General features: G+C 36.8%; 1 protein-coding gene across 2 annotated transcripts in view; it reads left to right on the plus strand.

Annotated features, from left to right (window-relative positions):
• Positions 1-13073, plus strand: part of PHF21A (PHD finger protein 21A) — a 193639-nt gene that overhangs the window by 730 nt on the left and 179836 nt on the right. The gene's annotated exons all lie outside the window — the stretch shown is intronic.

Below are 13073 nucleotides of genomic sequence, written 5' to 3' on the forward strand. Positions count from 1 at the left end.
GGGGGAGGGGAGGGGTGTGTGGGAGGGAGGAGGGAAAGGGGGGGTGTTCTCGGCAGGACCCCCTCAGTCAACTTGAGATTTGAGCAATAACTTCCCCTTCGGGGCGCCCCCCTGCGTGCCCTTCCTATTGCTCCCCCCATAAAAAAAAGACAATGGAAAAACCTTGTCTCCCCCTTCCTCCCCTCTGCCCTCCACCCCTCCCCAGGATAAATTGGAAGTAAGTTTATGAGCAGCTTCGGGAGCTTGGGCGCTGAGTGCTGGGCCGGAGCGGGTGACAGAGGCGGCGCACCGGGGGTGGCGGGGAGGGGGCGTCACATTGTCCCGGCGGGGGGCTGTTTACACAGTTGGAGGAGAGTTTGGGGCTGCGTGACTGGTGAGTATATGAAAAAACATTAAGGGTATGTTTATAGGAATCTAAGCAAATGAACAGACAAAAGGCAACGATTATCTCCAGGGAAAACAGAAGGTTGTGCAGAAGAGAAAAGTCATTATAGTACATATTACATGGCTCAGTTATGACATGTATTTACATAGTTACAATAATATAAACGCAGAATATTTGTCCTACAAACATTCTAAGTACAAGTAAGATGAAGGGTTAGAAAGTGTATTGGGCCCAAGTGTGTGTGTGTGTGTGTGTGTGTGTGTGTGTGTGTGTGTGTGTTGGTGCATTTGTCTTGGGTGGCCGGAGCAGCGTTGGGGAAATTCCGCTTATTCTTCTTCTTCTGCAACTTGTTATTCCGGAGAGTGTGCCAGCACCCCTCACCCCGGGGCCGGTCCTCCCGCACTCGCCCCCGCATCCCGCGGCCGCGGGGCGCCCCCGGGACCCTGCGCTGGCCGGGGCCGCCAGGCCGCTCCAAAAGGGGCCGCAGCCGCCCCTCCCCCGCCCGCGCCCCCGCCGGGGGGAGGGGCGCGCGGAGTGGGACTCTTTCCGTTTGGTCCAGCCCAGTCGTGCACGCAGTTCCCAACACTTCTCGTCATCCTCTCTTTGGTCTCTTTATTCTGCTGAGCGGTGCTGTTAGGATTTCTTTTTTTCCCCTGACCACGTTCGCGATGGTGGGTAGCAGCAAGGTGGCCCTGGCAGGGGAGGGGTTGATGTCGAGATTGGGCACCGGGGGAAGAATGTCTCCTTTCAACTTTGTGACTTGCACCCCCGGAGAAGGCCACACGCCGGTTGTGGGGTGCAGATGTGCTGAGAGTGATTTCTAAGTAGTTGAGTTGTTGAGGGGTACGGCTGCTAATGGTAGGCAGGTTTTGTTTTTATTGGTGAATCTGGTGTCATCATATTCCGGTGATATGTTGAAATATTCTTTGTTTAGGTCTTGAAGTAGAGGATCTTACTTTTCACGTCCACATTGTGTTGTTTTTAAATGATGTCTCTGCAAGTATGGCTTTCTAGAATTTCAAATGTGAGTTAAGGTCCGGGCGTATGCGGGCCTCAGCACTGGCCTTGACAGTGAACTTTGTGACTGTGTTTTGGATTGCAAAGATTTGCCCCATAACTGGGGTGTGAGCTGTGCATTTTTGTTAATAGTAGGTGTCAGGAATGTAGATGCTTGAGGTGAGGACGTTAGAGAAGGAAGAACATTTATATATTAATAATTGATAGCTGAATATTAGAAACAGATTAATTTGGGCTGATGAAATTTTTTTTTTTTAAGCAGTTATGCACTCTAGGAAACCTTTTCATAGGCACACTTTTTAGGGGTTCTTTAGGGCACAGAGCTTGAATATCTCCTTTTAGAGAGGTTATTCACCAACATCTGTAGCTTCATTGAGGGCCTGGTAAGGGGATTGAAACTGGGGCTATGACATCTGAGTATACTTTTCAGTGTTTATGTTGTTTGTTTACATCTGATGTTCACTCACATTTGGGCAGTGGAAATAAATAGGTCAGAATTTCTTTTGGTTTTTGAAGACTAGCTCTCTCCCCCTCCCCCTCCCCCTCCCCCCTTTTTTTAAGTTTCACAATTTACTTGGTTTCACAGCCTTGTAGGAAACTGTTACTACATTTTTACTGGAAATACTATTATTCATTTTGATTTTGGTAAGTTCTTTTCTATTCTTTTTTCTGTCTCTGTATATGGAATCTACATCGTGGGCTCAAAACTGGCTTATTAAGGGCCATTTACAATGTCTGAAGAATGCATTTTAAAATCTCAGGACACATCTTTTGATGGCAAAGAGGAAATTTTTGTGTGCAGTTATGCTATGTTTATGAAAAAAATTTCTGCACTTAAAACTTTTGTAGATATACAACTATCCTTAAATGAATAGCATAGTAATAGTGCAGAAAATTTGCAAAACACAAACTTTTGGCTAACATGTTAAAAATATTCCAGGTGTTTTTCTTTATGTCATACTTTTGCTTGTCTTAACATAATAGTATTTGCAATATGACTGGCATTGCTTGGATGGTCTTAATAGTCTTTTGCTTGAGTGCTTCTGAAGGCTTTTTAACATAGTTTTTAGCTAATTTTGCAAGCTTTATTTAAACATGTTGCACTTTGAACTCAGGCGGGTGTTTATGGAACTGGAAAAGTAATAAATTAAGACTCCTGCCTATGCCAGATTTTATTTTTAAGAGGTATAAGTGATGGATGGGGCCCTATTTCTTTTAGCTGTGAAGGGTCCATCCTTTTTCCCATTCAGTCATCTGGAAAGAGCTGCGTCAGAAATACTCTTCTTCTGCTTACATGAAGAACTCTAAATGCTATCCAGCAGGAGGTGCTGCAGCAAGATGAAATCTATGAATTTTGAGGGTCTTGCTACTTATTACAGCTCTACTTAGCATCAACTAAGCAACAGGATTAACACCTTAAAGTTCCAGAAAGATTTTGAGTAAGTCCATTGAAAAGTTCCATTTGCCATTTGAAACAAATTTTTGACTGCTTTTTACCTGCTTACAATATTACACAAAGTAGATTGCTTATTGTGGATAGCTTAAGGATGCTACCCTGAGGTACAGAGTGCTGTTAGAATTATTTTAGTTTGAAGAGGGGTTATTCTCATATTGGTGAGTGGGGTGTTGAACACATTTTTTAAAATTATGTGCAATGGATGGCTATAAACAAAAGTAGTTGGTATGACTTGGGACTTTAGGCTTTATGGTCACCCCTATAATGTTAATACAAGTGGGCTATAGAGTACTTGAACTATTGGAAAGGGAGATATTGTATGGAAAAATTTTTAGACTTTTTGTGTTTTTTTCCTCCAGTCTATGGACAGTGATCCTAATAGATAAATTCTTAGGCACTCAGCGTTATAAATACACATGGTTGATGTATTTGAGTTGGCCTCCAAAGACTGAGATTCTTGAGCTAGAAGTAAAGTTCTGTCTGTGGGTATGGGTCATTGCTGATACGTCCCTTAGTAACACTTAACAATAACTGCATAAAGATGAAAGTATTTTTGTAGCATTTATAGCACATGTCCTTTGAAAGTCTGTTAGTGTTAGGTGAATTGATTTATCACTGGAAATATCATGCTACTGTGGTGGCTTGTAAAGTTTTATGACAAAGTTTAAAAACTTGGGAATGTGTAGAAAATTTGATGAATCTGCCTTGAATTTTGTTTGTTTTTTAGGAATCATACTGTACTTTTTTCTCAATAAGATCAAATGAGATAATACATGTGAAAGTTCTTTGTAAATTGTCAGAAACCATGCAGATGTTAAGTTGTTGAGATAGGTGGCTCATTAATACATGGACAGAAGCTTCTGTCTTTAAAATACTAACTTTCTCCATATCATTTGGGAAATGAGTGCATTAAAAGTGCACCCAGAACACTTTATGAATTTTTTTTTAAATACTGCTGTGGTTACCAAAAAGCTCTTTGTTACAGTTTTGAAGCTTTGTTTAAAAAATGCTGCCTAGGCAGTTTCCCTTAATTCAAAAAAAAGATCATTTTTCCTTTTGCAGATCCTGTGAAATGTGTATCCCCTGTTAAAGTTTTTGTTCATTTCACCATTGATGTGATTTAGTGATTATTTAAGTTCCCGGATTCCTCTATAGACTCTTATTAACACACAGAGTAACAGATGTCACAGTTAATATTTTGATTGTTTTGACTGATCCTGCTAACATTCTGAAAAATTCTTACTAACTAAACCTTTCAAACTTGTTTCAAAGTGAAAAAGACATATTTGTATGCATTAGTATTAGGTATGTGTGTGTATCATTTTTGTTTTTCTAATTTAGAGGGATGCGTGAGGAAATGACTACTCAAATCTAGAGGAGTGCACTGAAATATTTTTTGTGTAAAAATAACCCAGAAGTTTAAAACTCAGAACTTTGAGTTCTGGCCTTCTTAATAGACTCTGCTTACCTATTTGGACTAAGGTAAAATGACATATAGATAATTGGGAGTCCCTGTGTTTATGAGCATATCAAAAGATAGAGTACCCTGAGTTTTAGAATTGACTGCTCTTTATGAAATAACCTCAATTAGAAATGAAATGTAGAAACTTGCTTCGGTGAAGGGTGAGAAAAACATTTAACTGTTTAGATAAAAATGAAACCTCTCAGGGTAATATTAACGTTTTCATCCTGCAGACAGTGAATACTAAAGCTTTTATTGAGGAAATACTAACATTAAGGTTATATTAATGCGCTTTAAAATTTTGTATCCTTAGTATTTTATTGCCAAAGTCTTTTGTATTTAATTAGTATGGAAAGGGAGAAAAGGAAGGGATTAAAGCTTTAGGTCTCTAACCTTTGACAGAATTCCTTTATATCTATATTCAGAGCTGATTTCTTGTTTGAATTTTCATATTAATTTGTCATGGGAAATATTAATGATTTATGTTGACTTCTCAGAACTTTTGTACATGGGCTTTTTTTGTAGGCCCTAAGTATTCTTTAGGAGCATAGCAGTGTATTTTGATCACTTTAACTTTACCAGCTGTGTATTTTTGCTGCTTTGCGGTGTTTTGTTTTGTTTTGTTTTATTTTTAAGGAGGTAATATATTAACACTGCATTAAAAGTATTGTAGATAATTATTTCTTAAATAGCATATGTTTCCTTCTTTGTATATTTGTGTGTATATGTGGCCACACTGTTTTGTAGGCTTTCATATCATCGTATTTGTGTATTGAATTTCTGAACAGTTATCTTTTGTGACAATGCTGAAATAGACTTTTAAGAATAACTTTTATATTGCTTGTCTATCAATTGAGTCTTAACTGGGATGGTGGTGAACTCTTCCCTTTTAGAGATAATATTATGTGAGTTTCAGTCATCCTTTAGGCTTTTCTAAGGCAACTTTCTTACACTGGACACTTGTTTGGCAGTTTGAATGCTTCTCTGCTTCTCTCCCTCCAATACACTGCAAACTGTACACCCCCCAACCCCTTACTAAATAAAAAATAGTGAGCGGGTCTCTACTGAAGGAAACTATTCTTTCCTATATTTTGGAATCATCTGTGGAAATCTTTTTCTGCTTTCTAAAGTAGACAAAAAAGTGAACCGGTAATTTGGAAATAGGAAAGGGATGGGGCCTAACAGGTTGATGATCTAGACTTTATTTTGACTCTGTTTGTGGGCCTAGGGGAGAAAAATAACTTAAACACAGAAGCCAGAAGGATGGGTTTTGTTTTATTGTTTTGGCTGCATTGAGAATACAAACTGTCAGTACTTGAGGAGAAGGAGCAGCAGAAAGGAATTGATTTTTTTCTGCTGCAGATCCAAGTATTGTTAACCATGTGCATCTCTAAAGCAGCATACTTAGGTATTAAACAGTAGTTGATTCTTTTATTCAATTAACAGTCAGAACCCTAAACTTTTGTTTTTTTAAATTTTAAATAAGTACCCAAAACTTCAGAGTTAATGACAATAATTTCCTGATAAAAGTGGGTGATAGTAACCATGGCAACTGCTATCTCTGGCCTTATGGACAGTATGTTGTATTGATGAAGCTTCAGATCCTATAGTAGCCTGTCACTTTTATGGTGAAATGTAGTAGCTTGTGCTGCAGGTGATTTTTAGCTGGATTATGTTAAATTTGTGTGCCAGCTTATCTTTCCTTGTTAGGAATTTCTTGGACTGTATTCCACTGCATGTTTGTGAAGGTGCTGTTGCCTGAAAATAACCCACCACCTGTGTTAGGCCTCCTGATGCAGATTGCACTTAGTTCTTTCCCAGCCTCCTCCTTCAGTCTTGCAGAAAATAGGGGTGTGTGTAGAAACTATATACATAAATTACAGCTCAAAGTTGTCTACTTGGGTTTGGACGTGTTATTGATTGCTTAAAAACAAAATTTTTTTTTTTTGGAAGACGTCAGTGGATGAGAGAAATGGAATTTTTTTCCCCTGAGTGTTCTTTTCACACGTGTGTGTGAAATGAAGGGTGAGGAGTGGAGGGGGTAAATATTGAGTAAGGACTTGACAAAAGAGGAACTTAAGTATTATTTGTTTTTTTGTTGCTGTGTGTGTGTGTGTGTGTGATGGTGGTATGTGTATAACTATAAGAATACATTTCCTAATGGGCAATATTAAAGTACGGGAAATGTGTTCTTATGAGAATTTCCTTCAAGAAAAATTATTCATAAAACCATAACTTGAAAGAGTGTTAAGAGAAAAGCTGAAAATGTGTTCCATGAGAATTTCCTTCAAGAAAAATTATTCATAAAACCATAACTTGTAAGAGTGTTAAGAGAAAAGCTGGTAAAACAATTAAATCTTTTTTGGGGGTGGGGAATAGAAAGCTTTGAAACTGATCAGACTTTAAAAAATTGTTTTAAAAATTGTGTCTTTAAATATAATTTAAAAATTGTAACGCATCTTTTTGCTTTTTAAGGATTTCTTTTATATGCTTATCCTGTATAAGGTTTTTCTAATGTGAAAATGTTGATCTAAATGTTAATTGATACTTTTTCCAGAATATGCCAAAGAATCTGTGCTAGGGCAGAGAACAACCAAATTTTATCTGGATTTGACTAGGCCCTGATAGTAAGATCTAGTCAGATTGTGCTAGATCCTTCAGTTTCTTGAAACTTACTGTGATAGGGGGAAGTGGTTTACTTACTACAAGTCCCAAGATGCATTGCGGTTTTTTGCCTAACTCCAGAATAGAGCATTGCATGCTGGGACCTGTAGTTGATTTAAACAGCACAGGGAACCCTTCTCTCCTGTCTACTCCATTTTATACACAGCTTCCCAAGCCTCTAAGAACTTTCTGCTAAGTAAAGTTTGATTGCTAGTATCATGGTTATTACGCTGCTGATATTCTAAAGTGAGTCTTCAGAAACACCCTAGTGTATTAGTTTACCTTAGATGAGTTTGCTGTTTTTTTAAGTCAGTTACTGTAAGATTTACATGTAAAATAGCGTACGTATGTATACATAGTCAAAACTTGACTTTGCAATTGTAAATTTTTTTTGTCTGTGATGATATAGGTCCCTATAATTACAGCATTAACTGATTGCTAGTGTGGGCATTAGAATTAGAAGACTATTATTGCGGGGCCGGATATGTATGCTGTTCTCTTTTCTTTGAATGGGGACAATTATTCAGTAAAGTTGGACCGAAGGGTTTTTTTGGTGCCAGTATTTAAGCTCAGAGTTTTTTATTCTTCTGTAATGATTGTCAACATCTTGAATCTCAGTATTCCTTAAATGGAAGACAGACTCCTGAAAATAAATGTGATTTTAGTGTAAATTTAATACTCAAAGGTATAGGCTGGAAGGTAGAGAAAAAGGGAAGGTTTCTTTAATAATTTGTTTATATTTTCATTTGTAAACTTAAAATTTCTGTCCTTTTGAGGGTTCTAATACTTTCACTTTATTAACTACTGTCAGTGTTGTTGCGGGGATTAAACGTTAAAATCTGTGAAAGTGATTATCACAGTTCCTGGCCCATAATGAAGGCTCAGTAAATGTTTATAGAGTTAGCAATAGTAGCAGTAGTAGTGGTTATTGTTATTTTAAAAAATATTATGCTTTACATTTTTAACTCTCTTTTTACATTATTACTTGATCAGAAACCCAGGATGTTCTAACAAGGCCTTGAGATTTTGGGCCTATGGTAATGATGTGGCAATTCCCTAGAATTTTTTGCTGTACTTAAAATGTCTTTGCACCTCAGTTTCTCCCTCAGTGATAGATGCCTGAAGTCAGACAACCAGCCAGTAGCAGAATTTTCACCAGGATTCAGCTCTGCCTATTCAGTACTCTTTGCCACTGTGCCATGGCCTTTGGTTGACTTTGGAGAGTTCAAAAGATAATGAAAGTTTCTTTGTTAATAATGTTTGCACTGTTAGAACATCCAAACTCGTTGATTAATGCAAATAAGATGCTGCAAAAATGTTCCTCGTGTCACAGTGTATGTAACCTTGGAAAAATTCTGTTGTGTTTAGAAGCATGAACCAGTCTGTCACCACAGTTCACAGTGTTATAGGACTGATGTATTGGAGGCCAGTGAGCAGCCCCAGAAAGAAAATGTAGTTTCAGGTCTGTGGGTTGTACTTAAAATGTTAGGTTCAAAGAAATCATAAGTCTTCATATTATTTTTCTCTTTTAGGACACTAACTTCTTTTAGGCTCTTGAGATTGTTCAAGGATATTTTTATCTGCATGGCTTTTAGCTTTTTGAGAAGGGAAAGGGACACCTGGGAATACTGAAAAATGTAAGCATAAGTTGTGGTTTGTGTGCCTTAGTTTGAGTGTATGTAGAATCAGGGAAGTGTCTGTCTTATCTGCTTCACCAGTCTCTATTCAGGCAGAGTTCCTCAAATGTTATTACTGAGGGCTGCTGTGTTTACTTAAGAAAACTCTGCCTTTAGTAGTAATTATTTAAGTACTTGTTTATACAACAACCCATTCCACTATAATAATACTAACCTTTTTTTCATCACAAACGTGAACTAAAACTTGTTAATGTTTGTATACTAGACATGAGATAGATTTTTTAGCTGTGTCATAAATTTATGGTATCTGGTCTGATATTCTTCCACATTATGAATGGTTTTTTTAACTTCATGTTAACTCGTCTTTTCAAGATGTAATATTAAAATGAAATTAATCAGTGGTCACAAAGATGTTAAATTCAAAGGGCTAAATGTAAGGGAGAAAATGGTCTCTGGTATTAATTGGCCAGTACAGGAAGTTTGGATGAATTCTGTTCTACATTTTATAGTGTGCACACTTGTGTGATTCCTGAAATACTATAGTTAGAAATAAGGAGAGGAAACAAGGAGAGTAAAACTGGGCAGCCATGTGTAATTATCTGTAGAGTTCTCTGACACACCTAAATTATTGAGCACAGTCTTCTGTCTTTTTTTAAATGAAATGTCTGAGACCAGTGTAAATGAAATGGTTGTGATGGTGTCAGAGGACCTGGCTTTAAGACCAGTCCTGTCACTAGCTATGCATTTGAGAAATTCATCCTAGCTGGGCTTTAGTTTTCCTAGTACTGTAGTAAAATGGGGATAAAGGTAAAAGCCTGCTTCACTATGCTGCTGAAAGGATTAGATGAGATAATACTCATGAATGTACTTTATAGACTAAAGAAGTATCAATACATATAAATTGAGTTTTTAATCACTAATAGATGGCTGGATTTTAAGATATTTGTCTATATTGTGTTAACAATGTTAATATTTAAAAAAAATTAAATATATGAGTTAGAATCATAATTGGTGATCTAGATCCCCCCACCCTCCCACCATGGCCAACAGACAAGTTCTTAGCATGTGTTTACAGTGTAGTTCTTGACAACATGCGCTGATGCCTTTGTGTGTATATATCATATATATAAAAATATCACAAATGCACTGGTGTGTTACAGTAATGAAAAGTTTCAATTATGGGTTTTTATGTTGAAAAATATTTTTATGTGTTAATATACAAGCATACACAAATATACATATTCTTAGAGAAATGGCATAGGTATAAGACTTTCAGTATTTGGCAAGTTGTGAACAGTTTTTGTATTTTAAAGTTATCTATTATAATATTATTAATAATAATTAACATTTGCTGAGTGTTTATTATGTTTAGTACTAAGCCTTTTTACATAAAGGATCTCATTTAATTTTAATCCTCACAGCAATATTCTGAGCATTTACTGTTATTATTCTACTCCCATTTGACAGATGAGGAAATGAAGGCTTCCCTGGGATAACATAGGTAGCAAATCATACAATCTTACCTCAAGCCCAGGTTTGATTCCAGAGCTCCTCCTCTTAAGTGTCTATAATGCTGTACTAAACTGTGCAATTCCCATAGAAACCTAGCAAGTGAATTACTAAAGAAGTTTTTCAGTCTACTGAAATGGCCACAGCTATGACATATCATTTTAAGAATGTTTCATCTGATTTTGGTTGGGTTAGGCTGAATGTTTTGGAAGTAGTAATCACTGGAATGGATTGGAAATGAAGGCATTTGGGATAGTGTATGTCCTGTCCATCATTGTATGCCCATTGCCAAGCACAGCGCCTACTGTGGAGTGGGGTCTAATACCTATTTCTTAAAGGTTGGAATTTGGGCACGGGAGCATGATAGGTTATTTTATACATTTTTTTAGTAGGTGCAGATAGATTACATTGGCTATTTCAATTAGTTCTTATTTAAGAACTAATTTTAGAGCGTTTGATGGTAAGTGTCCTTTCTTTTAATATTTAATGTTATTTTAATACTTTAAAAATATTAAAAGGCAGAGCATCGGAGTTATAAAAGTAATACTTGCAATATAGATATGTGTAAAGTCGAAGACTAAAGTTATCCCATTCTCACCTACTTAAAAATTTTCCTGTGCATTTAAGTATGTATAATGTATACGAATTTTCAAAATAAGTAGAATTATACCATAATACTCTCTTGAAGTTTACTTTTTTCAGGTGGCTATTTTAAAAACTTGCTTGTTTTTGAACATAAGGCTCAGGTGGAAAATGGGAGTGAGGTTGGAAGGAGAGAGGTGGGTAAGATTTGTATATTAAGATTATAAACCTAATGCCCTAGACTGATTATTACCTTTGGGGCAAAAAGCATTTTAAGTTCTTTTTACTTGCACCTAATGCCTTAGAAATGGCAATTGTTATTTAAAAAATTTTAAAGTCTTAACTGATGTAAAATGACAACATTGTTTTCTGTGCTGCACAACTAATTTAGAAAGTATCATTTCAGAATTAAATTCTGCTAGTTTATTCTGGTAGTTATTTATAAAGAGATCAGTTGTGGTTTCAGATAACTTTTTTTTTTTAAACTGGTAGTCTCTCTTCCTGGTTGTTAGGAGGGATTCATTCAACATTTTCACAGTAAAGTAGAGTTTTAAAACCAAGAAAATGCGTGTGCTGTTTTAATTAATAGCAGCTCAGACCAGTAGTGTTTAATGGGCATCCAGATATCCTGCCCAGGAATTAGTTCTTTATATGAGTAGTGTTGGTGGAACTCACCTTCATCCCTATCCCCACTTACTCAGCCACCTTCAAATGCTATACTTGGTAACCCAGCATTTTTTAAAGCAGTAAAAAAAGGGAAAAAAAAGGTAAATTATTGGAAGTGCCGATAATATTGAGTGCCAATAATTCATTTTTCTGGTGTTACGTGTATTAAAAAAAACATACTCAAGACATTATAATCTGCATTAAATATCTTTTCATTCTGGCTTTGAGAGTTTTGACTTGTTGATAAGGTGGTTATTCATAATTCACCTTTGTAATTTTTAAATTAAAAAAATTTATTTCATAGGTAATAAGTTTTTCATTATAGAAGTTTAAAAAAAGAATTCTAATTCTATAATGCGCTCCTATCTAAGGTAATTTATACTTCTTTAGACCCGTATTTAGTGAAGTGATAAAGCATGGCCTTAAAATTCTAAGAATTGGATCTGGTAGGGTGTAGCAGTTAACTAGTTTTAACAAGCCATGTTAAGGTTATTTCTTGTTGGTAGCATTCATGTGTGCTTTTCATTTTGTGTGGCTCAGACCATGCCCTAGACAGTATTTTATTATTTCTCATGATAATTTTATAAGTGTACAAAGGGCTCAGTTCATGTCATGGACGGTAAAACTGAGAACGGTAAAACTGAGGCAGAGACAAGAATTTGAGTAAGTTAATAGCAGAGCCTACTTTTCCGACCTTATTCTGGTTTTGGTCTTCTTAACCTGTAGTATCCAAACTTTTAAATATTATGGCCCCCAGTAAATGTATACTTAGATATAATTTACTGAACCTAGTATTTTGTGTATGTTATAAAACATACAGGAAATTAGAAATTTTTAAAAGGATGAGATTTAAAAATATAATTTGTGTTTCTTCCCACGGTCCTCTTCTTTCCCCCGGTGGGCACACCCACCTGGAGACTAGCAGTGGAGATAGACTGTTCTTCTGCAGAAGAGGTAGCCATGGGGACACCTGGAGGTCCGTTGGTACAAGGTGTGGGGCTTTTAAGTTGGAGCGATCTTTTACAGCTTTTTAATTTTAAAGAAACAGCCTTTCTTTCTGTGAAGGCTGAATGGTCGAGAGTAAAGGCCTTGAGAGAGGTTAGCTTAAAAGACAAAAATATAGGCCTTATTTGTTTTCTTCAGAGTTGTCCAAAGGGAAAAGGCTGGCCTACCCTGAGCTCCTGCTCCCACTGTGGAGATGGCAGTGGCTTTTTCTGTTGTTGTCAGGCAGTTTATAGAACGCAGGATAGCTTGGTAAGCGTCTTCTCTGTGCCTGATATGACGTAACATTGTGGAGTATGCAGCATGCATGTTAAGTACAAGTGGTTGTATTTGGCTTGTTGCTGCAGCATTTTTGAGGCTATCTTAAAAAGCAATTATCACTCGATAGAGTTGGATATGTGCAAATCATTGAAATCATCATTTCATGAAGACCAAACTTTGTAACTTGAATTATCCTGTTTAGTATTTGTTTACTCCCCCTCCCACCCCCCAGAGCAGAATTCTTTTTCTGAAAGGAACAGATGCCGTTAGCTTATCAGGACCTGATACTAAAAAGCCCACAAAAATCTTGGTGCTGCTTATTTTCTTTATTTAATCTATATGCAAAGCATGTTGTAATTTTTGCTGTTAGAGGGTTTTAAGGTGATGGTTCCTCCTCACCCTTTTTGTGCTCAGGGGAGATAGATCAGGAAT

The sequence above is a fragment of the Lipotes vexillifer genome, unplaced genomic scaffold (assembly GCF_000442215.2).
Source record: "Lipotes vexillifer unplaced genomic scaffold, Lipotes_vexillifer_v1.1 scaffold977, whole genome shotgun sequence".
Taxonomy (NCBI): Eukaryota; Metazoa; Chordata; class Mammalia; order Artiodactyla; family Lipotidae; genus Lipotes; species Lipotes vexillifer.